The sequence below is a fragment of the Tachyglossus aculeatus genome, unplaced genomic scaffold (genome assembly GCF_015852505.1).
Source record: "Tachyglossus aculeatus isolate mTacAcu1 unplaced genomic scaffold, mTacAcu1.pri scaffold_101_arrow_ctg1, whole genome shotgun sequence".
Classification (NCBI taxonomy): Eukaryota; Metazoa; Chordata; class Mammalia; order Monotremata; family Tachyglossidae; genus Tachyglossus; species Tachyglossus aculeatus.
In genome coordinates this window covers 1629510-1652630 of record NW_024044842.1, presented here as the reverse complement: position 1 = coordinate 1652630, position 23121 = coordinate 1629510, and the positions used below count along the sequence as shown (strand labels likewise).

The following is a 23121-nucleotide window of genomic DNA, read 5'->3' as shown; positions in this document are numbered from 1 at the left end:
AGGTCCATCTGACTCCTAAGCCCGTGCTCCTATACAGTGGGCCATATTTGGGTCAGTGTCCTGCCCTGGAATTAAGTACCGTTACTGTTGATGACTACATCCTGCTCTCTCTGTCTTTCTTCCGCTTTCCTCTCTTCCCCGGTCCCAGGCTTCTCTGCAATCAATCAATCAATCGTATTTATTGAGCGCTTCCTGTGTGCAGAGCACTGGACCAAGCGCTTGGGAAGTACAAGCTGGCAACATATAGAGACAGTCCCTACCCAACAGTGGGCTCACAGTCTAAAAGGGGGAGACAGAGAACAAAACCAAACTAACCAAATAAAATAAATAGAATAGATATGTACAAGTAAAATAAATAGAGTAATAAATATGTACAAACATATATACATATATACAGGTGCTGTGGGGAAGGGAAGGAGGTAAGATGAGGGGGATGGAGAGGGGGACGAGGGGGAGAGGAAGGAAGGAAGGCCCTCCCTAGGTTCTAACTGAGAATCCGAGGCGATGGACGGCACTGAGCTCTCCTTTGGGATGGTGATTCTGGCCCAGATCAGCATCGGGGTCTCGGCGAACGTCTTCCTCCTCCTGTTTTACTCTATTTATTTATTTATTTATTTTATTTGTACATATCTATTCTATTTATTTTATTATGTTAGTATGTTTGGTTTTGTTCTCTGCCTCCCCCTTTTAGACTGTGAGCCCACTGTTGGGTAGAGACTGTCTCGATATGTTGCCAATTTGTGCTTCCCAAGCGCTTAGTACAGTGCTCTGCACATAGTAAGCGCTCAATAAATACGATTGATTGATTGATTGATTGATTGATTGATTTTATGCCCACGTGGTCTCCGCCAGCCACAAGCCCAGCTCCCCAGACCTGATCCTCGCCCACCAGACCTTGGCCAACATCATCATCCTCCTCACCGGCGGAATCCCTGAGACCATGCCAGCTTGGGGACGGAGAAATTTCCTGGATACTGTTGGCTGTGAAATCCTCGTGTACCCGTACAGGATGGGAGTGTCTTCCAGGCCGTCCCCGTCAGCCCCGGCCTCCCCATGGGCAGGGGTCAAAGCCAAACTGCCCAAGTGTGTCGTCCCTTTCTGTCTCCTCTCCTGGGTCATCAATCTGGTCCTGGACGCAACTATGCCTTCGTATGCCACCGGCCTGCAGAACATCAGCAGTCTTCAGGTCATATTGGATCTCAAATCTTGCTCGCGAATCCGTTCTTCATAGTCCTCATGAGCGTGGCCGGCGGTTACGTGGTGTTTGTCCCGCACAGGCACCACTGGCAGGCCCGGCCCCTCCACGGGCCCAGACACTCCTCCAGGACAATGCCCGAGGTCAGAGCGGCCAAGAGGGTCATCGCCCTGGTCACCCTCTACGTTCTCCATTATGGACGATGGAGAGCATTTTGGTCAACGTGATAGAGAATTCTCCTCTGCTGATGAATAGTCATATGCTCCTGGGCTACACCTCCTCGGTCATCACTCCATTCTTGAGCATCATGAGCGACAAGAGGATGAGAACGTTCTGGGAAAAGGAATCTTCCGTTTCCAGCACGGAGTCCCAGAGTGGAGCCGGGAAGCCATCCACCTTCCCACTGAGTCCGCCTGGGATTAAGGTGATACGGCGTCTCGGTCTGGATGGAAACGTCCTGCTGTTGGGGGAGAGATCACATCCACACCAGGATTCATTCATTCAATCATTCAACACCCAGATCAATTAATCGCATCTATTGAGCGTTTACTGGGCGCAGAGCAGTGTACTAAGTGCTTGGGATTTTGCCCACAGCAGACTCGCAGTTTAGAGTACAAAAGAATCAGAAGACACGATCCCTGATCTCTAGGGCCTTACAATCAAGTAGGGGAGACAGATATGGGAATAATTTCATAATCATCCATCAATAATAATCCATAAATCTCCCAAACATTTAGGAGCGTACAAGAGAGTAAGTAGCCCTCAAGAGACATAACCCAAGGAAGACATAACCCTCAGCGAACACACAATTTAGCAAAGGAAACAGACACTAAAATAAATGAGAAAAAAGGGAATAAAGAGAGGATTCAAGGTGTGCTTTGGTGGTTTGGAAAGGCTGAAGTGAGAAATTGTTAAAGCTAAGTAGGATGCATTTTAAAAGAGTTGAATGTGAAAGGCAAATTAAAATGCATCCTACTTAGCTTTAACAATTTCTCACTTCAGCCTTTCCAAACTACCAAAGCACACCATGAATCCTCTCTTAATTTCCTTTTTTCCTCGTTTATTTTAGTGACTGTTTCCTTTGCTAAATTGTATGAGTTGAGTTGAATTTGAAAGGCAAATAGAATTACCGATATCTATACACACCCTCTTTTCTCCCTCTAGACTGTCAAACTCCATGTGGGCAGGGAATATGTTGGCCCATAGTGAGCGCTTAACAAATACCATCATTATTATTATTATTATTATTTGGGGATACAAGTCAGGACGATTTAAAAATTGCTCAGGGAAGGCTTCCTGGAGGAGATGTAATCTCAGCAAAGTTTTGAAGATGGAGAAATAACGTCATTCCAATAAGGAAAATAGGTCCTGCTGGGATTCGAACCCAGGATCTCCTGTTTACTAGACAGGCGCTTTAACCAACTAAGCCACAGAACCCCTCTACTTCTCTCAACTTTGAATTCCTGCCCTGGTGAATTTTTCTTGTAGGGACGAGAGGGATGGGGAGAGGGATAAAATTGGTCTGTTGATGAGAGACACTGATGATAACAGAGGAAAATGCGGTTTTTTATCAAGCCATTTGTCCGAAAATAAAACATTCCTACCAGGAGTGGGGTTCGAACCCACGCGGGCATATGCCCATTGGATCTTAAGTCCAACGCCTTAACCACTCGGCCATCCTGGTGGGGTGCAAAGAGGTATTTTGCAATGGTTGTCTATCGATGGAAGGGGGAGAAAACTCCTTTTCCCCATCTCCCTGATGGTTGGGATTCCATTTCTTTGTTCTTCTCCCGAGCATCTGTGTCCTGGTTGCCAGGGAAAACGCCCCGAGCCTTCTTTCCTCCCCGTAACCTGGGAAAACGAGAGAGCCACAGCCTGGGAGGAACCGATGGGGAAAGCCCAGAGCCCGACCTGGTTGTCAGGTAGATCGCCCAGCGGTTAGTGCAGTGCTTAGCGCACAATAAGCCCTTAACGAACGTCTCGATTACTATTATTCGGGGAACTGCTTTCCTGTTCCCCGTCTTTTCTCTCCATCTCTCCTCGCTTGTCCCTCTCTTCCACTTCTTCCCCCTCTTATTTCCCCTCTCTCCCTCCCTCCCTCCATCCATCCATTTCCCATTGATTGTCCCATGGATCGCCTTTCTTCCTCTCCCCTCCGCCCACACCCTTCCCCGTCTTCATCCTTTCTTCCCTTCTTCTTTTCCTCCTCCCCTTTCTCCTCCTTTCCCCCTTTCCTCCTTCTTTTCTTCCTCCCCGTTCTCCTTTCCCCTTCTCTTCTCCTTTTCCTCCTCCCTTTTCTCTTCCTTTCCCCATCTTTTTCTTCTCCCCTTTCTCTTCCTTTCCCCTTCTCTTCTTCTCCTTTCTCTTCCTTTCCCTTTTTCTTCTCCCCTTTCTCTTCCTTTCCCCTTCTTTTCTTCCTGTCTTTTCTCTTCCTTCCCCATCTCTTTTTCTTCTCCCCTTTCTCTTCCTTTCCCCCTTTTTCTTCCCCCTTTCTTTTCCTTTCCCCCTTTTTCTTCCCCCCTCTCTTCCTTTCCCCTTCTCTTCTCCTTTTCCTCCTTCCCTTTCTTTTACTTTCCCCCTTTTCTTCTTCTCCCCTTTCTCCTCCTTTCCCCTTCTCTTTTTCTTTTCCTCCTCCTTTTTTCCTTCCTTCTCCCCATTCTCTTTTTCTCCTTTTCCTTCTCCCCTTTCTCCTCCAGTGCCTGGCACATAGTAAACACTTATCAAAAACCATAATTATTACTATTATTCTCCTCCTTTCCCCCTTCTCTTCTCCTTTTCCTCCTCCCCTTTCTCCTCCAGTGCCTGGCACATAGTAAACGCTTATGAAATACCATAGTTATTATTACTATTATTATTCTCCTCCTTTCCTCCTCCTCGTCTCCATTTCCACCTCTCCCTCCTCCTCATCCCCCATCTCCCTCACCCCTTTCCTCCTTTCTCTTCTCCTCCTCCTTCATCGACTCTGGTGTAATCCCAAAATCCACAGAGACACTCCGAGCAGAGCAGAAATGAAAATCTGTGACAGGAGGAAAGCCAAAATAATTATCGGACATTGGGGATGTAGCTCAGTGGTAGAGCGCATGCTTCGCATGTATGAGGTCCCGGGTTCAATCCCCGGCATCTCCATTTCCCATTCCTTTTTTCCACCATCCCTTGGCCACATCTTCAGCGTTGTCTTTGTCATCTTCAGTGCAAGCACCTTCATCATCATTTACAATATCAGCTGCTGCGTTTATTGAGCGCTTCTTGAGTGGGGAGCAGTGTTCTGCACACCGTAAGCGTTCAAAAAATACGATTGAATGAATAGTTTATCCCCTTATGTGTATTTTACTCACCCGCACATTCAAGCACTAATTTATGACCACACCTCCTGCTTCTCGTCTCAAAGTTATTTTTAACATCCGCCTCCTCCTATAGATTGAAAATTACTTGAGGGCAGGGATCATGTCTACTAAATATATGTTCTTTTTCAAACACTTAAGAGTCCTGCTCCCAGTAGGGGCTCAATAAATATTATTGATCGAAAACGCCGTCCCATTTGCTCAAATAAGCCCTCTAAAGGCAGGGATCACGTCTCTTCTTTTCTTTTTATGGTGTCTGTTAAGCACTTACTACGTGCCAGGCACCGTACTAAGCGCTGGGATCAATACAAGCAAATCAGGTCGGTCACAGCCCCCGTCTCACATGGGGCTCACAGTCTTCACCCCCATTTTACAGATGAGGGAACTGAGGCACAGAGACATGAAGTGACTTGCCCAAGGTCACACAGCAGACAAGTGGCGCAGCCAGGATTAAAACCCATGTCCTTCCAACCCCCAGACCCAAGTTCTATCCACTAATGGTAATAATAATGGTCCTTGCAACGCGCTAAGTGCCAAGCACTGTTCCAAGCACTGGGAGAGATACAAATTAATCAGGTTGGACACTGTCCCTCGTGGGGCTCAAGGTCTCAATCCCCATTTTACAGATGAGGAAACTGAGGCACAGAAAAGTGAAGTCACTTGCCCAGCCACACAGTAGACACGTGGCGGAGCCGGGACTAGAACCTAGGCCCTTCTCATTTCGAGGATCATTTACTATGTGTCAAGCACTGTTCCAAGTGTGGGGTGGATACTAATTATAATTACAATAATAATGCTATTTGTTAAGCGCTTACTACATGCCAAGCACTTTTCTAAGCCCTGGGGGAGATACAAGGTGATCGGGTTGTCCCACGTAGGGCTCCCGGTCTTAATCCCCATTTGACAGAAGAGGGAACTGAGGCACACAGAAGTTGAGTGGCTTGCCCAAGGTCACTCAGCAGGGAAGTGGCGGAGCAAGATTAGAACCCACATCCTCTGACTCCCAAGACTGGGCTCTTTCCACTGAGCCAAATCAGGCCAGATAGATTCCCTGTACCACATGGGGATCCCAGTTTAAGGGGGAGGGAGAATCACAGTCGGTTTCAAGGGTCTCTTCTGTCTGGCCCCTCCTGATCTACCTGCTTTTATTATTATTATTAATAATAATTATAATGGCATTTATTAAGCGCTTACTATGTGCAAAGCACTGTTCTAAGCACTGGGGAGGTTCCCAGCTCTGCCAACTGTCAGCTGTGTGACTTTCGGCAAGTCACTTAACTTCTCTGGGCCTCGGTTACCTCATCTGTAAAATGGGGATCAAGGCTGTGAGCCCCCCGTGGGACAACCTGATCACCTTGTAACCTCCCCAGCGCTTAGAACAGTGCTTTGCGCACAGTAAGCGCTTAATAAATGCCATCATTATTATTATTATTACAAGGTGATCAGGTGGGATCACCTGATCAGGTGGTAATAATAATAATAATAATGGCATTTGTTAAGTGATCAAACTCTCCTAGCACTCTAGACTACCTTCTCCCTTCTAGCATTCAATCATATTTATAGAGTGCTTACTGGGTTTAGAGCACTGTACTAAGCGCTTGTACTAAGCATTCCCTAGCACTGACCCTCTTTAGCATTCCCATATTTCGTGTCAGCGTGGCTCAGTGGAAAGAGCTCAGGCTTGGGAGTTAGACGTCATGGGTTCTAATTCCAGCTCCGGCACTTATCGGCTGTGTGACTTTGGGCAAGTCACTTCACTTCTCTGTGCCTCATCTGTAAAATGGGGATTAAGACTGTGAGCCCCATATGGGACAACCTGATTACCTTGTATGTCCCCCCAGGACTTAGAACAGTGCTTGGCACATAGTAAGCGCTTAACAAACGCCAGCATCACTATTATTATCTATTTATTTTGACCTCTCTAGGAATAGATGGTTAGTACAAAGTGCTTAGTACAGTGCTCCGCGTACACAGTAAGTGCTCAACAAATACAAGTGACTGACAAATGGTTTAATCAACCGATTAATTGTTCACAGTTAAGTGCTCTATAAATACAAGTGACTGACAAATGGTTTAATCAATCGATTGATTGTTCAATCTATTTTGACCTCTCTCTCTAGAGACAAATGGTTAGTGTAAAACCCTTAGTACACTGCTCTGCGCACAGTAAGCATTCAATAAATATGACTGACCTATGGTTTAATCAATCGATTGATTGATTGCTCAATCTATTTTGACCTTTCTAGAGACAAATGGTTAGTATAAAACCCTTAGTACACTGCTCTGCGCACAGTAAGCATTCAATAAATATGATTGACCTATGGTTTAATCAATCGATTGATTGATTGCTCAATCTATTTTGACCTCTCTAGAGACAAATGATTAGTAGAAAACCCTTAGTACACTGCTCTGCGCACAGTAAGCATTCAATAAATATGACTGACCTATGGTTTAATCAATCGATTGACTGATTGCTCAATCTATTTTGACCTCTCTAGAGACAAATGATTAGTAGAAAACCCTTAGTACACTGCTCGGTGCACAGTAAGCATTCAATAAATATGACTGACCTACGGCTTAATCAATCGATTGATTGAATGCTCACTCTATTTTGACCTCTCTAGCGACAAATGGTTAGTAGAAAACCCTTAGTACACTCTTCTGCACACAGTAAGCATTCAATAAGTATGATTGACCGATGGTTTAATTAATCGATTGACTGCTCAATCTATTTTGACCTCTCTAGCGACAAATGGTTAGTAGAAAACCCTTAGTCCACTGCTCTGCACACGGTAAGCATTCAATAAATACGACTGACCTATGGTTTAATCAATCGATTGATTGATTGCTCACTCTATTTTGACCTCTCTAGAGACAAATGATTAGTAGAAAACCCTTAGTACACTGCTCGGTGCACAGTAAGCATTCAATAAATATGACTGACCTACGGCTTAATCAATCGATTGATTGCTCACTCTATTTTGACCTCTCTAGAGACAAATGGTTAGTAGAAAACCCTTAGTACACTCTTCTGCACACAGTAAGCATTCAGTAAGTATGATTGACCGATGGTTTAATTAATCGATTGATTGCTCAATCTATTTTGACCTCTCTAGCGACAAATGGTTAGTAGAAAACCCTTAGTCCACTGCTCTGCACACGGTAAGCATTCAATAAATGCGACTGACCTATGGTTTAATCAATCGATTGATTGATATTGCTCAATCTATTTTGACCTCTCTAGAGACAAATGGTTAGTAGAAAACCCTTAGTACACTGCTCTGCGCACAGTAAGCATTCAATATAATGGGTAGCCTCTGCCTCCACCCTCTTGTTTACAACAAGAATGATGGCACGTGTTAGGCGCTTACTATGTGCTAAGCACTGTTCTAAGCGCTTAACAGATGTCATCATTATTATGAACGAGAGGGCGGAGACAGAGGCTCCGGGCACTTGCTGTGCCTCTCTAGGAGAGCGGAGGCCTCGTCTCGGTGGTAGCCTCTGTCTCCACCCTCTCGTTTATAATAATAATAATAATAATAATAATAACAGTAATAATAATAATAATGATGATGGCACTTGTTAGGCGCTTACTATGTGCAAAACACCGTTCTAAGCGCTTAACAAATGCCATCATTATTATTATTATAAACGAGAGGGTGCAGACAGAGGCTCCCGCGCGACCCCCTCGCCCCGCGCACTTCCTGTGCCTCTCTAGGAGGGCGGAGGCCTCGTCGTCTCGGTGGTAGCCTCTGCTTCCACCCTCTCGTTTATAGTAGTAGTAATGATGGCACGTATTAGGCGCTTACTATGTGCAAAGCACTGTTCTAAACGCTTAACAAATGCCATTATTATTATTATAAACGAGAGGGCGGAGACAGAGGCTCCTTTCTAGACTGGGAGCCCGCTGTTGGGTAGGGACCGTCTCTAGATGTTGCCAACTTGGACTTCCCAAGCGCTTAGTACAGTGCTCTGCACACAGTAAGCGCTCAATAAATATGAATGAATGATTGAATGAAGAATGTGAGCCCCATGTGGGACGGGGACTGTGTCCAACCCAATTACCTTGTATCTACCCCAGCGCTTAGAACAGTGTCTGGCACATAGTAAGCGCTTAACAAATACCACCATCATCATTATTAGTATTATTATTATGACCCATGTGGGGCTCACAGTCCTAATCCCCATTTTATAATGAGTAATAATAACAATAATAATATTTGTTAAGCACTTAGCGCTTAGAAGAGTGCTTTTCACATAGTAAGCGCTTAACAAATACCATTTTTATTATTATTATGTACTTCACAATACCATTGTTATTATTATTATTATGTATCAAACACTACTAAGCGTTGGGATCAATACAAGATAATCGGATCCCACATGGACCTCACAGTCTGAGAAAGAGGGAGACCAGGGATTGAATCCCCATTTTGCGGATGAAGGAACTGATGCACGGAGAAACGAAGTGATGTGCCCAAGGTCACGCAGCAGACAACTGGCAGGTTAGCATTTGAACCCAGGTCCTTCTGACCCTCAGGCTCTTGCCCCGACGACGTTGCTTCTTCTTCCCTCCCAACCACCGGGATTTGGGAAAGAGAGGGATCCATTCCCGCCGTACTGGATCATTATTGGGGTATTCCCTTCCTTAAATTGGAAATTGGTCAATGTGTGGCCCCCTAGCAAGGAGAAGGGATGGCAGGAGAGGGAGAAGAGCAAAAAAGAAGAAAAGGTCAACCACGAAGGGACTCGAACCCTCAATCTTCTGATCCGGAATCAGACGCCTTATCCATTAGGCCACGCGGTCGGATATTTTCTGGGTAAGGATTGTTCCCTTTGTTATTCATTTCATCACTTCGTTGCCTAGGAAACCGTCCTTTTTTCTCTTAGAGCCTGATCCCTAATAAAATCCTTACCGCTCCTTGTGGGCAGGAAATTTATCTGTTATATCCTTATATTGGACTATCCCTAGCGCTTAGTTCAGTGCCCTGTACACATTAAATAAATACGATCCCACGAATGGATGAATGAAGACGGAGATGTACTAGCTTACAACCGCGTTGCCTAGGAAACCGTTCTATACTGGTTTACATCTCTACATTATAAAAATAATCTGGAAGTCCTTCGAGCCGGAATCGAACCAGCGACCTAAGGATGACCGTGAAACACCCACTACAGTCCTCCGCTCTACCAACTGAGCTATCGAAGGCTCCATACTGAGTGCCTTTTCACAGGGGATGGTGGGGTTTTCTTTTCCCAGCGTATAAGTTTATTCATCAGTCGACCAGTTAATTAACCAATTTATCAGTCAATCGTGTTTACTGAGTACAAAACGCTTGGGAGAAAGCAATAAAGTTAGTAGACATGAGCCCTCAAGGAGCTAATAATCATTCATTCATTCATTCAATCGTATTTATTGAGAGCTTTCTGTGTGCAGAGCACTGTACTAAGCGCTTGGGAAGTACAAGTTTTGGGAACATCTAGAGACAAACCCATCACGTCTAACAGCTCTTATCCTATTGAATCCTTCCAAGTGCTGCGTAGGGAACTCTGCATACAGTCAGTGCTCAAACAATGCCATTGATTGATTGATCAGTGCACTAAAAAGATCTGGGGAGAAAACAATAGAGTTAGAAACGATTGATTGATTGATTGATTGGTCAGTGCACTAAGATCTGGGGAGAAAACAATAGAGTTAGAAGTAGCTTATAATTTTGCGAGCTATACGTCTCTTTTCTTGGAACCAAATACGAGTGTCAAATCTCAAGGTAGTAATAACAACAATAATTATTATTATATAATTATATTATGCAATAAATTATAATATTAATAATATTAATTATAATATAATATATTATATAATATATAATATGTAATTATATATAATACATATATTAATATAATAATGTTGGTGTTGTTTTGTTTGTTGAGCAGCGTGGCTCAGTGGAAAGAGCCCGGGCTTGGGAGTCAGAGGTCATGGGTTCTAATGCCCACTCCGCCACTTGCAGCTGGGTGACTTTGGGCAAGTCACTTCACTTCTCTGGGCCTGTTACCTCATCTGTAAAATGGGGATGAAGACTGTGAGCCCCCCGTGGGACAACATGATCCACGTTGTAATCTCCCCAGCGCTTAGAGCAGTGCTTTGCACATAGTAAGTGCTTAATAAATGCCATCATTATTATTATTACGAGGTAATGAGGTTGTCCCACGTTGTGCTCACCTGATCACCTTGTGGCTTCCCCAGCGCTTAGAACACTGCTTTGCACATAGAAGGCTTTTAATAAATGCCATCATTATTATTATTATTCTATGTGCCTCAGTTACCTCATCTGTAAAATGGGGATTGAGACTGTGAGCCCCACGTGGGGCAACCTGATCACCTTGTATCCCCCTCCAGTGCTTGGAACAGTGCTTTGCACCTAGTAAGCGCTTAACAAACGCTATTATTATTATTACTATTATTATTATTACTTACCCCAGTGCTTAGGACAGAGTTGGGCATGTAGTAAGTGCTCAACAAATGCCATTTAAAAAAAAAGCGAGGCAGCTGAGGCGTTCCCCCACCCCAAGGCCCAGAGAGAGACGGAAAATCAACTCTTGTGTGAGTCATGCTGAGGAGACTGGGCTCCCATTGTTGGGCGGGGATCGTATGCGTTTGTTTTGCCGAATTGTACTTTCCAAGCGCTTAGTACAGTGCTCTGCACACAGTAAGTGCTCAATAAATGTGAATGAATGAATGAATGAATCCCCGCTTTACAGAGGAGGGAACTGAGGCACAGAGAAGTGAAGTGACTAGCATCACTTTATGGGCTCCTGAGTTTTTCTTTAGGTCACCGACCCGGCCATTTGTCGAGGAAGTTGATTTTTCTCCGGCTGAAAGCACCGTGTAACGGCTCCGGCCCCATCGCTGGGAACTAACCAAGATTAAAAAACGATAAAATAAATAAAACAAGTCCTTCGAGCCGGAGTCGAACCAGCGACCTAAGGATGACTGGGAAGCAACGACTACAGTCCTCCGCTCTACCAGCTGAGCTATCGAAGGCTTGGTAAGGAATGCCTCCGTTGGGATTTTCTGGATGACCTTAGGCCCAGATTGGCCTTCCCGGTTCTAATTTTTGTCCCAGGAAAACCGAGGCACCGGAGCCTTTCCCGCTGCAGTCATTCCATCGGATTTACTCTGTGCAGAGCACTGGCCTAAGCGTTTGGAATTTACAATTCAGCAACAAATAGAGACAATCCCTGCCCACAAGGGGCTCACAGTCTAGGAGGGGGGAGACAGACATCAAAACAAGGAAACAGGCATCAGTAGCAGGAATAGAAATAACTAGAATTAGTGATATAGGCAAATCACCATAAGTGGAGCATCGAGGCCTAGTGGACGGAGCTCGGGTTGGGAATCCGGAGGGCCTGGGTTCTAATCCCACTTGTCTGCTGTGTGACCTTGGGTAACCCCCTCTCAGTGGAAAGAGCCGGGGCTTGGGGGTCGGAGGTGGTGGGTTCTAATCCCGGCTCTGCCACGTGTCGGCTGTGGGACTCTTCTCTGCGCCTCAGTTCCCTCATCTCTAAAATGGGAATTAAGACTGTGAGCCCCCAGTGGGACAACCTGATCACCTTGTAACCTCCCCAGCTCTTAGAACAGCGCTTTGCGCTTAATGTGTTGTTATTATTATTATTATTATTATTATTCTCTGGGCCTTAATTCCCTCATCTGTGAAACGGGGATTAAGACTGTGAGCCCCACCTGATGACCTTGTATCTCGAACAGTGCTTGGCAATCAATCAATCAATCAATCAATCGTATTTATTGAGCGCTTACTATGTGCAGAGCACTGTACTAAGCGCTTGGGAAGTACAAATTGGCATCACATAGAGACAGTCCCTACCCAACAGTGGGCTCACAGTCTAAAAGGGGGAGACAGAGAACAGAACCAAACATACCAACAAAATAAAATAAATTATTAATTATTAATAATAATTATCATCGTTATATTATATGATAGTAATAAAATTAACAATAATTTATTGATTATTACTTGGCACATAGTAAGCGCTTAACAAATACCATTATTATTATTATTATTATTATTATTATTATTATTGTTATTATTAATGGGGCGGGAGACGGAGCCGGTCCTGGCCCGTGTCCGCTCGGTGGCTCCCCCGTGTGGCCCTCAGCCGCCGCTGCACCGAGCGAGTCCGCCCCGGTGGCGCCCCCGTGTGGCTCTCATCCGCCGCTGCACCGATCGAGTCCGCCCCGGTGGCGCCCCCGTGTGGCTCTCATCCGCCGCTGCACCGATCGAGTCCGCCCCGGTGGCGCCCCCGTGTGGCCCTCGGCCGCTACCGCCGCACTGATCGTGTCCGCCTCGGTGGCGCCCTCGTGTGGCTGTCACCCGGAGCAGCAGCACATCCTCCGCCGCCGAGAGCATTACTAACAGGCCGGGCCAGTGGCGCAATGGATAACGCGTCTGACTACGGATCAGAAGATTCCAGGTTCGACTCCTGGCTGGCTCGAATCCCTTAACTTTTCCTTTTTCCCCCTCCCAAATCCATCGCATCATTCATTCGGTCGCATTTATTATGATGACCAGGGTTAGTACCATTAATTATTATGATTACTATATATGCCTGTCCAACTTGTACTCCCCAAGCAATGGGTACAGCGCTCTGCACACACTAAGCGCTCCATAAATACGATTGAGTGAATGAATTGCCTATTATTTGTTATAAATACTACGATATAATGACTGTTCTGATTATTAATAATAGCAATAATGATGGTATTAGCTAAGCGCTTACTAAGTGCCAAGTAATAATAATCAACAAATTATTATTAATTTTATCATTATATAATAAAATAATAAAATTATTATTAATAATTTATTGAGCAATAATACTCAATGCCTAGTAATAATAATACAATGCAATATACAATATATGTATGTACATATATACATATATATACATATATGTATATACATATATGTGTGTACATAATATATATGTATATATGTATGTACATATATATATACATACATATATGTATATACATATATATGTGTGTACATATAATATATATGTATGCGATATATGCAATAATACAATGCAATACAATACAATACAATAATACAATATTGTAAGCGCTTACTAAGTGCCAAGTACTAATAATAATAGTATTTGTTAAGCGCTTACTATGTGCCAAGTACTGTTCTGAGCACTGGGGTAGATTTGTACAGATTTATTACTCTATTTATTTTACCTGTACATATTTACTAGTCGATATCATTCGAGTGATTCGAATGACCATCGCATCATTCATTCGATCGCATTTATTATGATGACCATGGTTAGTACCATTAATTATTATGATTACTATATATGTCTGTCCAATTTGTACTTCCCAAGCAATGAGTACAGTGCTCTGCACGCACTAAGCGCTCCATAAATACGACTGAGTGAATGAATTGCATATTATTTGTTATAAATACTGTGATATAATGACTGTTCTGATTATTAATAATAGCAATAATGATGGTACTAAGTGCCAAGTAATAATAATCAAATTGAGTAATAATAATGCCAAATAATAATAATACAATGCAATATACAATATATGTATGCAATATATGTATGCACATATATACATATATGTGTATATATAGTATGTACACATAATATATATGTATGCAATATATGCAATAATACAATGCAATACAATACAATATAATAATACAATATTGTAAGCGCTTACTAGGTGCCAAGTAATAATAATCAATAAATTATTAATAATAATGTATATTATTAATAATAATTTATTGAGTAATAATACTCAATGCCAAGTAATAATAATAATAATGATACAATGCAATATACAATATATGTATGTAATATACGCATGTACATATATACACATATATACATCTATGTATATGTACATATATATGTATGTACATATAATATATATATATGCAATATATGCAATAATACAATGCAATACAATACAATATAATAATACAATATTGTAAGCGCTTACTAAGTGCCAAGTAATAATAATAATAGTATTTGTTAAGTGGGTCCAACTTGGGTTTACACAGGCGCTTAGCACATAGTAAGCTTCTATTAAATACCATAATTACTGTCATCAACAGTAATCACAGCAAACAGTATAGGCAAGTCACTTCACCTCTCTGGGCCTCAGTTCCCTCATTCATTCATTCAATCGTATTTATTGAGCGCTTAATGTGTGCAGAGCCCTGTACTAAGCGCTTGGGAAGTCCAAGTTGGCAACACATAGCCCAACAGCGGGCTCACAGTCTAGAAGGGGGAGACAGAGAACAAAACAAAACGTATTAACAAAATAAAATAAACAGAATAAATATGTCCAAATTAAATAAATAGGACAACCTGATTTTTAGACTGTGAGCCCACTGTTGGGTAGGGACTGTCTCTATATGTTGCCAACTTGTACTTCCCAAGCGCTTAGTACAGTGCTCTGCACACAGTAAGCGCTCAATAAATACGATTGATTGATTGATTGATTGATTGATCACCTTGTAACTACCCCCGTTGTTGGACAGTGCTTGACACATAGTAAGGGCTCAAAAAATACCATCAAAACACCACCAGAGAAGCAGCGTGGCTCAGTGGAAGGAGCCCGGGCTTTGGAGTCGGAGGTCATGGGTTCAAATCTTGTCAGCTGGGTGACTTCGGGCAAGTCGCTTCACTTCTCTGGGCCTCAGTGACCTCATCTGTAAAATGGGGATGAAGGCCGTGAGCCCCACGTGGGACAACCGGATCACCTTGTAAGATCCCCAGCGCTTAGAACAGTGCTTTGCACATAGTAAGCGCTTAACAAATGCCATCATCATTATTATTAGTATTTAAAAATTTGCCCTTCTGGGGAACTTTAAAAGATTAGAGGGGAAAAAAATTAGTCCCCACCCTTGCCGTGACTCGGATTCGAACCGAGGTTGCTGCGGCCACAACGCAGAGTACTAACCACTATACGATCACGGCGAGCTACCAGAGGATCTATTGCCAATATTCATCTATATTCTTCAGATCGATAGCAGAAGTATTTATTAATTCATTCAGTTGTATTTATTGAGCGCTTACTGTGTGCAGAGCACTGGACTAAGCACCCGAAAAAACACAATATAACAGAAATAAGGGAGCATTACAGAGAAGCTCCTTCCCTGTTTTGTATTTCTCCAGCAGTTAGTACAGTGCATTGCATCCAGGGGGTACTCAATAAATACTATTACTACTATCATCAGTCAATCAATCGTATTTATTGAGCGCTTACTGTGTGCAGAGCACTGGACTAAGCGCTTGGGAAATTCAAGTTGGCAACATATAGAGACAGTCCCTACCCAACAGTGGGCTCACGGTCTAAAAGGGGGAGACAGAGAACAAAACCAAACATACTAACAAAATAAAATAAATAGAATGGATATGTACAAGTAAAATAATGCTCAATAAATACAATTGATTGATTGATTGATTACCTGGACCCTCTCTGGCGGGGCGTCAGCAGGCAGGGTCCGTCTAAACTACTACTACTACTAAACAGTAGTAATTGCTTAATAAATGCCATCGTGATTATTAGTACTTGCAAATATTTTAATTTCTGCTTCCTTCATTAACCCCAACCCTTAATGTGTCACTTCTTTGTGTGGTCCCTTAACTCTTTTATAGTTAATAATGGCATTTATTAAGCGCTTACTATGTGCAAAGCACTGTTCTAAGCGTATATTGTACTTTCCCAAATGTTTAGTACAGTGCTCTTTTAGACTCTCAGACTGTGAGCCCACTGTTGGGTAGGGACTGTCTCTATATGTTGCCAACTTGTACTTCCCAAGCGCTTAGTACAGTGCTCTGCACACAGTAAGCGCTCAATAAATACGATTGAATGAATGAATGTCTACCCCAGCGTTTAGATACAGCGTTTAGATACGATGGAATGAATGAATGAATGCCTGAATGAATGAGACGGACACCAAAACAAAATGCATGTAAGAGGAAGAAAGAGAAGTGCTTGGCACGTAGTAAGCGCTTAATAAATAGCACAATTATTATGATTAATAATCATTATTAGTATTACAGTGCATCGCACCCAGTGGTTATTCAATTATTTGTACTTCCCAAGCGCTTAGTACAGTGCTGTACACACGGTAAACGCTCAAATAATAATAATGATTATGCGATTGATAGATTAAATGCTATTACCACTTATAAATGGAAGTCTAGGACATTTATTCAGCTTCTTTCTTTCGTGTTTCTGGGAGAACTGAGCAAGTTTGATGGAGTTGGAACGTTTCCTGTGGATGGGTGGAAAAAAATACTCCAAAATTTGGTTCCACTGGGGCTCGAACCCAGGACCTTCGGCGTGTAAAGCAGACGTGATAACCACTACACTATGGAACCTTTTTAGTAGATTCACTCTGCTAACGTTTAATTCGTTTAAATGTGGTCTTCACTGTCAAATTGCTAATAATAATGGTATTTGTTAAGAGCTTACTATGTGCCAATCACTGTTCTAAGCGCTGAGGGACATACAAGGTAATCAGGTTGTCCCACGTGGACCTCACAGTCTTAGTTTCTCTTTTCAGTTTCCCTTCTTCCGCATGTCAGGCTCTTTCAAAGCCTCTCCTAATAATAATAATAATGATACTAATAACAGTAATAATGGTATTTGTTAAGCGCTTACTATGTGCCGAGCACTGCTGTAAGCGCTGGGGGAAGATACAAGGTAATAAGATTGTCCCACGTGGGGTTTACAGTCTTAATCCCCGTTTTACAGATGAGTTAACTGAGGCCCAGAAAATTGAAGTGACTTGCCCAAAGTCATAATTGTAATTGTACTTTCCAAGCGCTTAGTACAGTGCTCTGCACACAGTAAGCGCTCAATAAATACGATTGATGATGATAATGCTGAGAAGTGGTGGAGGCCGGATTAGAACCCACGACCTCTGACTCCCAAGCCCCTGCTCTGGGGTCCCCGTCCCCGCCCCACAGCACTTGTGTACTTGTGTACATATTTATTATTCTCTTTATTTTATTAATGAGGTGTCTGTATCACTAATTGTATTTATTTCTATTGATGCTGTTGATGCCAGTTTCCTTGTTTTGTTGCCTGTCTCCCCCTTTTAGACTGTGAGCCTGTGGCGGGCAGGGGGGAATGAAGTCACAAACATCAAAAATTGATGATGGATTGATTAGTTTTAAACGAAGTAAAAAAGAGCCTAATTAGTCTAAGAAGGGCTTCATCTGTTGTCAGAAAAAAGGGAAAAGACAACAGCAGAGTGGCGCAGCGGGAGCGTGCTGGGCCCATAACCCAGAGGTCGAAGGATCGAAACCTTCCTCTGCTAGTAACTTTATTTAATTAAGTTAACAATGTTTGCAACATAAGTAGCAATTGAAGCCAACATTTTGCGGGGGAGATGGGGAGGAATTGCAATCTATACATGGGGAGAAAGGATTAGCGTGAATCAGGAATCTATTTTATGCTCAGATCTACTCAGTTCAAAATTTTCGACTCTCTCCTGTCCAAACGACCTCCCAGAATCTGAAATAAAAGAAGAAAAACGAATCAATTGATAGTATTTATCAATAGCAATCAACCAATAGTATTGATTGAACATCCACGGGATGCAGAATTTCATTTTCTAAGCGTTTAGTCCAGTGCTCTGCACACAGTAAGCGCTCAATAAATGCGATTGAATGAATGAATGAATGATAGATAGGGACTAAAACAAACTGCACGTACAAGAAAAAAAGAGAAGGGGAAATACACACAATATTCAATTGTATACTTAAGTACCGATTTTAATTTTCCACTCAGCAGAGTGGTGCAGCGGGAGCGTGCTGGGCCCATAACCCAGAGGTCGAAGGATCGAAACCTTCCTCTGCTAGGATTCATATTTTGCTTAGTTTTTTTTTTTAAACGCTTAATACAGAGTTCTTCACATAGTAAGTACTACATAAATACGATGGAATGAAACATTTTGAAGTGTTTCTTCCATATTTGTGGGCAGGGAACATTGTGACTTTGCTTTGTACTTCTCACGTACTTAGTTCAGCGCACTGCACTCAGAGGATTCACAATAAATACTAATAATAACAATTTTGGTTCTTGTTAAGTGCTCACTATGTGCCAGGCAGTGTTCTGAGCGCTGGGGTAGATACAAGTTAATCAGCTTGGACACAGTCCCTGTTCCATGTGGGGCTGACACTCTTAATCCCCATTTTACAGGTGAGGTAACTGAGGCCCAGAGAAGTGAAGTTAATCAGGTTGGACACAGTCCCGGTCCCACTTAAGGTTCACGCTTTAAATCCCCATTTTACAGATGAGGTGGCAGAGGCCCAGAGAAGTGAAGTAACTTGCCCAAGGTCACACAGCAGACAAGTGGAGGACCTGGAATTAGAATCTAGGTCATTGCAGGCCTGTCCTCTTTCCATTAAGGTACGCTGCTTCAATAAATGCTATTATTTCTTCCACAAGTACTAATGCCATTGCTGCTACTACTAATAATGATAATGCTAACAATAATAATAATAGTGATGATGATAATGGTGGTAGTTGTATTTTTAAGTGCTTTCTATATGCCAAAAACTACTAAATGCTGGGACAGAATTAAGATAATCAAGTTGGTTAGAGCCCCTGTTCATTCATTCATTCATTCAATCGTATTTATTGAGCGCTTACTGTATGCAGAGCACTGTACTAAGCGCTTGGGAAGTACAAGTTTGCACCATATAGAGACGGTCCCTACCCAACAGCGGGCTCACAGTAGAATGGAGCGCTGATATTGAATTCCCATTTTACAGATGGGAAAGATGGATTTTCTTGTAAAAAAAAGGATTTTACAGATTTTGCAAACTGAGGTACCGAGAAGTTAAGTGACTTGTCCAAAGTCACCCAGCAGTCAAGAGAAAGCAACGGGATTAGAACCCAGGTACTACTACTACTAGCAACACTACTTGTAAATATTCAATTTCTATCACCCCGTATTAGAGTGTAAACTCCCTGTGAGCAGGAATAATATGTGTGGAACCTTTCCAAGAGGTAAGGACAGTGCTTTGCACTCATTGGGAACTCAAAAAATACCATTTCTACTAGGTTGTCAACGACGTTACCCCTTCAGCCTCCTTCCTTCATGTTCTTGGGACGGTTGTCCAGGTTTGGTGGAGTTCGAACTTTGCCTTTGGATAGTTGGAGAAAGAAAATTTATACCCTAGTTCCCAAACTCAGGACCTTAACTGTGATTTTCAACATCCATTACCAGAAATTTTTTTTCAGTTTCCCTTTTCTTCAACATTCTTTATATTCCCTGTTCCAGGCAGGGGACACTTTTCTGTCTTGTTAATAATGCTGTTGTTTGTATTCTTTTTTTTATTGTTGTAGTTGCATGAGACAAGGCCTGGTTCAAATCCAAGGTAAGTATAATACAATTCTTCGTATTAGAAGAAGATGCCTCTGACGGTTGCGTGACCTTTGTGGCTGAAAAGGCCAGTGTGAAATCATTTCAGCGCCTTGCTCCGTTTTCTTTTTTGCCCCCGTGTCTCTTGTTTCTCATGAAATTTTTGCTCAAAGAGACCCACTCCTCTGGTTACAATCTAAAGTGAACCCATTTCTGCTGTAAAAGAGTTTACGCTCTAATAAGGGGAGGTAGAAATTAAATATTTAAAAGAGTTTACACTCTAATAAGGGGAGGTAGAAATTAAATATTTACAAGTAGTGTGGGGAGTAGCAGTACCTGGGTTCTGATCCCTCCCTTTTTCTTGACTGCTGTGTGACTCTGGGTAAGTCACTTAACGTCTCTGGGCCACAGTTTTCTCATCTGTAGTGAGAAACGGTTCCTGAGACTCCCTCCAGTCCAAATGTCCTCCCAGAATCTGAAATAAAAGAGGAAAAACGAATCAATTGATAGTATTTATCAATAGCAATCAACCAATAGTATTGATTGAACATCTACGGGATGCAAAGTGCCGTACTAAGCACTTGGGAGGGTAAAATAGAATTAGCAAATATATTTTCTGCTCCGAATGAAATTGCCATCTTAATGGAAATGACAGACAATTATAAAGTATTTATCAATAAGACGGACCCAAGGGACAGAGACGATGCCAAAACTCGACCCACACCTCGGGGAGAGGAAAAGCGCTTGGGGGAATGAAGTCACAAACATCAAAAATTGATGATGGACTGATTAGTTATAAACGAAGTAAAAAAGAGCCTAATTAGTCTAAGAAAGGCTTCATCTGTTGCCAGAAAAAAATGAAAAGACAACAGCAGAGTGGCGCAGCGGGAGCGTGCTGGGCCCATAACCCAGAGGTCGAAGGATCGAAACCTTCCTCTGCTAGTGATTTTATTAATTAAGTTAACAATGTTTGCAACATAAGTAGCAATTGAAGCCAACATTTTGCGGGGGAGATGGGGAGGGCTTGCAATCTATACATGGGGAGAAAGGATTAGCGTGAATCAGGAATCTATTTTATGCTCAGATCTACTCAGTTCGAAATTTCCGACTCTCTCCTGTCCAAATGACCTCCCAGAATCTGAAATAAAAGAAGAAAAACGAAGCAATTGATAGTATTTATCAATAGCAATCAACCAATAGTATCGATTGAACATCCACGGGATGCAGAGTGCTGTACTAAGCACATGGGAGGGTAAAATAGGGTTAGTCTCTATTTTTTCTGCTCCGAATGAAATTGCCATCTTAATGGAAATTACAGAAAGATATAAAGTATTTGTCAATAAGAAGAGAAGGGAGATATAGGTACTTCTGTTAAATTATTGTTATGCTTACTCTCATTAATACATTAATAATGAATCATTAGTATATATTAATAATTAATAGTATCGATATAATTAATGTTGACATTTACCAAGCACCAGGCTAAAGATTATAGAGAAAATAGTAAGATTGGACAAAGCCTTCGTTCCACATGAAGACTTAGAGCTTGGGAGGGAGGTAGTCTTTGAATAGAAAGAGGAATCATTGAAGAAATTTGTGAATTAAAAAATAACTAAATCCAGGCAATGATTTAATCGTATTTCATTCAATCGTGTTTGTTGAGCGTTTACTGTGTGCAGAGCACTGTACTAAGCGCTTGGAAGAGTACAATATAACAATAGTACAATATAATAGTACAAGTAATTGTACTTGGAAGAGTACAATATAACAATAACAATTCTAGACTGTGAGCCCACTGTTGGGTAGGGACCGTCTCAATATGTTGCCAATTTGGACTTCCCAAAAGCTTAGTATGGTGCTCTGCACACAGTAAGCGCTCAATAAATACGATTGATTGATTGATTGATTGATTGATTGATTAAACAGACACATTCCCTCCCCACAACGAATCGTGTCTGGATTGATTGACCCAGCACTTTATACAGTGCTTTGCACATTGTGAGTGTTTGTTACAATCTACACAAAGTAACCCCTTTCTGCTCAAAAAAGAGTTTACACTCTAATAAGGGGAGGTAGAAATTATGATAGTAAAGGAAATTAAGATGATTGCTGCTACTTCTCACAACTTAGCCCCTAGCTCTATTGTTAAATCAAAATGTGGAAGTAGTAGTAGTAGTGTAGTAACAGCAGTAGTAGAAACATTTGCCTCAGTTCCCTCATCTGTAAAATGGGGATTAAAAGTGTGAGCCCCACGTGGGACAACCTGATTACCTTGTATCTACCCCAGCTTGGCACATAGGAAGCGCTTAACAAATACCATCATTATTAGAGAAGCAGCGTGGAGTAGTAGACGGGCCTGGGTGCCAGAAGGTCATGGGTTCTGATCCTGGTTCCGCTACTTGTCTCCTGTGTGACCTCGGGCAAGTCACTTCACTTCTCTGGGCCTCAGTTCCCTCAACCGTCTAATGGGGATTGAGACTGTGAGCCCCACGTGGGACAGGGACTGTGTCCAACCTGATAATAATAATTATGAATCGTATTTATTGAGCACTTACTATGTGCAGAGCACTGTACTAAGCGCTTGGGAAGTACAAATTGGCAACATATAGAGACAGTCCCTACCCAACAGTGGGCTCACAGTCTAAAAGGGGGAGATCGAAAAGACCCGGAGAAATTAGGCACTTTACTATGGCCTTCTGCCATTTAGCCCGGGATTAGTGGGGAGAGAAACACACAAAAAAAGCTAAGTCCTTCGAGCCGGAGTCGAACCAGCGACCTAAGGATGACTGGGAAGGAACCACTACAGTCCTCCGCTCTACCAGCTGAGCTATCGAAGGCTTATAATAATAATAATAATATAATATAATATAATAATAATGGTGGCATTTATTAAGCACTTACTATGTGCAAAGCACCGTTCTAAGCGCTGGATTTGCTTAGTATAGTGCCTGGAACATAGGAAGCGCTTACAAACACCATAATTATTTATTGAGGGATCCCCTGATGGAAGGAGCATTTTTTAAAATGGTATTTAAGTGCTGGGATAGATCATCAGGTTCAACACAGTCCCTGTCCCACATAGGGCTCACAGTTTTATCCCCATTTTCTTCTTCAAATGCCGTCGAGTCCTTTCCAACCCGTATTGACGTCATGACCCACCCTCTTC

General features: G+C 42.4%; 13 non-coding genes across 13 annotated transcripts; 5 read left to right on the top strand and 8 right to left on the bottom strand.

The window, feature by feature from the left end:
* Positions 1-2558: 2558 nt before the first annotated feature.
* On the bottom strand, positions 2559-2632 carry TRNAT-AGU. The gene has a single exon. It is a non-coding gene; the product is annotated as a tRNA-Thr (tRNA).
* Positions 2633-2796: 164 nt separating this feature from the next.
* Positions 2797-2879, bottom strand: TRNAL-UAA. The gene has a single exon. It is a non-coding gene; the product is annotated as a tRNA-Leu (tRNA).
* Positions 2880-4249: 1370 nt separating this feature from the next.
* TRNAA-CGC lies at positions 4250-4321 on the top strand. Its single transcript has one exon. It is a non-coding gene; the product is annotated as a tRNA-Ala (tRNA).
* Positions 4322-9270: 4949 nt separating this feature from the next.
* On the bottom strand, positions 9271-9343 carry TRNAR-CCG. Its single transcript has one exon. It is a non-coding gene; the product is annotated as a tRNA-Arg (tRNA).
* A 313-nt stretch (positions 9344-9656) lies between these two features.
* On the bottom strand, positions 9657-9745 carry TRNAY-GUA. The gene is given in 2 exon segments: positions 9657-9692; positions 9709-9745. It is a non-coding gene; the product is annotated as a tRNA-Tyr (tRNA).
* Positions 9746-11489: 1744 nt separating this feature from the next.
* On the bottom strand, positions 11490-11578 carry TRNAY-GUA. The gene is given in 2 exon segments: positions 11490-11525; positions 11542-11578. It is a non-coding gene; the product is annotated as a tRNA-Tyr (tRNA).
* A 1396-nt stretch (positions 11579-12974) lies between these two features.
* On the top strand, positions 12975-13047 carry TRNAR-ACG. The gene has a single exon. It is a non-coding gene; the product is annotated as a tRNA-Arg (tRNA).
* Positions 13048-15477: 2430 nt separating this feature from the next.
* Positions 15478-15549, bottom strand: TRNAH-GUG. The gene has a single exon. It is a non-coding gene; the product is annotated as a tRNA-His (tRNA).
* A 1337-nt stretch (positions 15550-16886) lies between these two features.
* On the bottom strand, positions 16887-16959 carry TRNAV-UAC. Its single transcript has one exon. It is a non-coding gene; the product is annotated as a tRNA-Val (tRNA).
* An 872-nt stretch (positions 16960-17831) lies between these two features.
* Positions 17832-17903, top strand: TRNAM-CAU. The gene has a single exon. It is a non-coding gene; the product is annotated as a tRNA-Met (tRNA).
* A 471-nt stretch (positions 17904-18374) lies between these two features.
* On the top strand, positions 18375-18446 carry TRNAM-CAU. The gene has a single exon. It is a non-coding gene; the product is annotated as a tRNA-Met (tRNA).
* A 2379-nt stretch (positions 18447-20825) lies between these two features.
* TRNAM-CAU lies at positions 20826-20897 on the top strand. The gene has a single exon. It is a non-coding gene; the product is annotated as a tRNA-Met (tRNA).
* Positions 20898-22703: 1806 nt separating this feature from the next.
* On the bottom strand, positions 22704-22792 carry TRNAY-GUA. The gene is given in 2 exon segments: positions 22704-22739; positions 22756-22792. It is a non-coding gene; the product is annotated as a tRNA-Tyr (tRNA).
* Between the last annotated feature and the right edge of the window lie 329 nt (positions 22793-23121).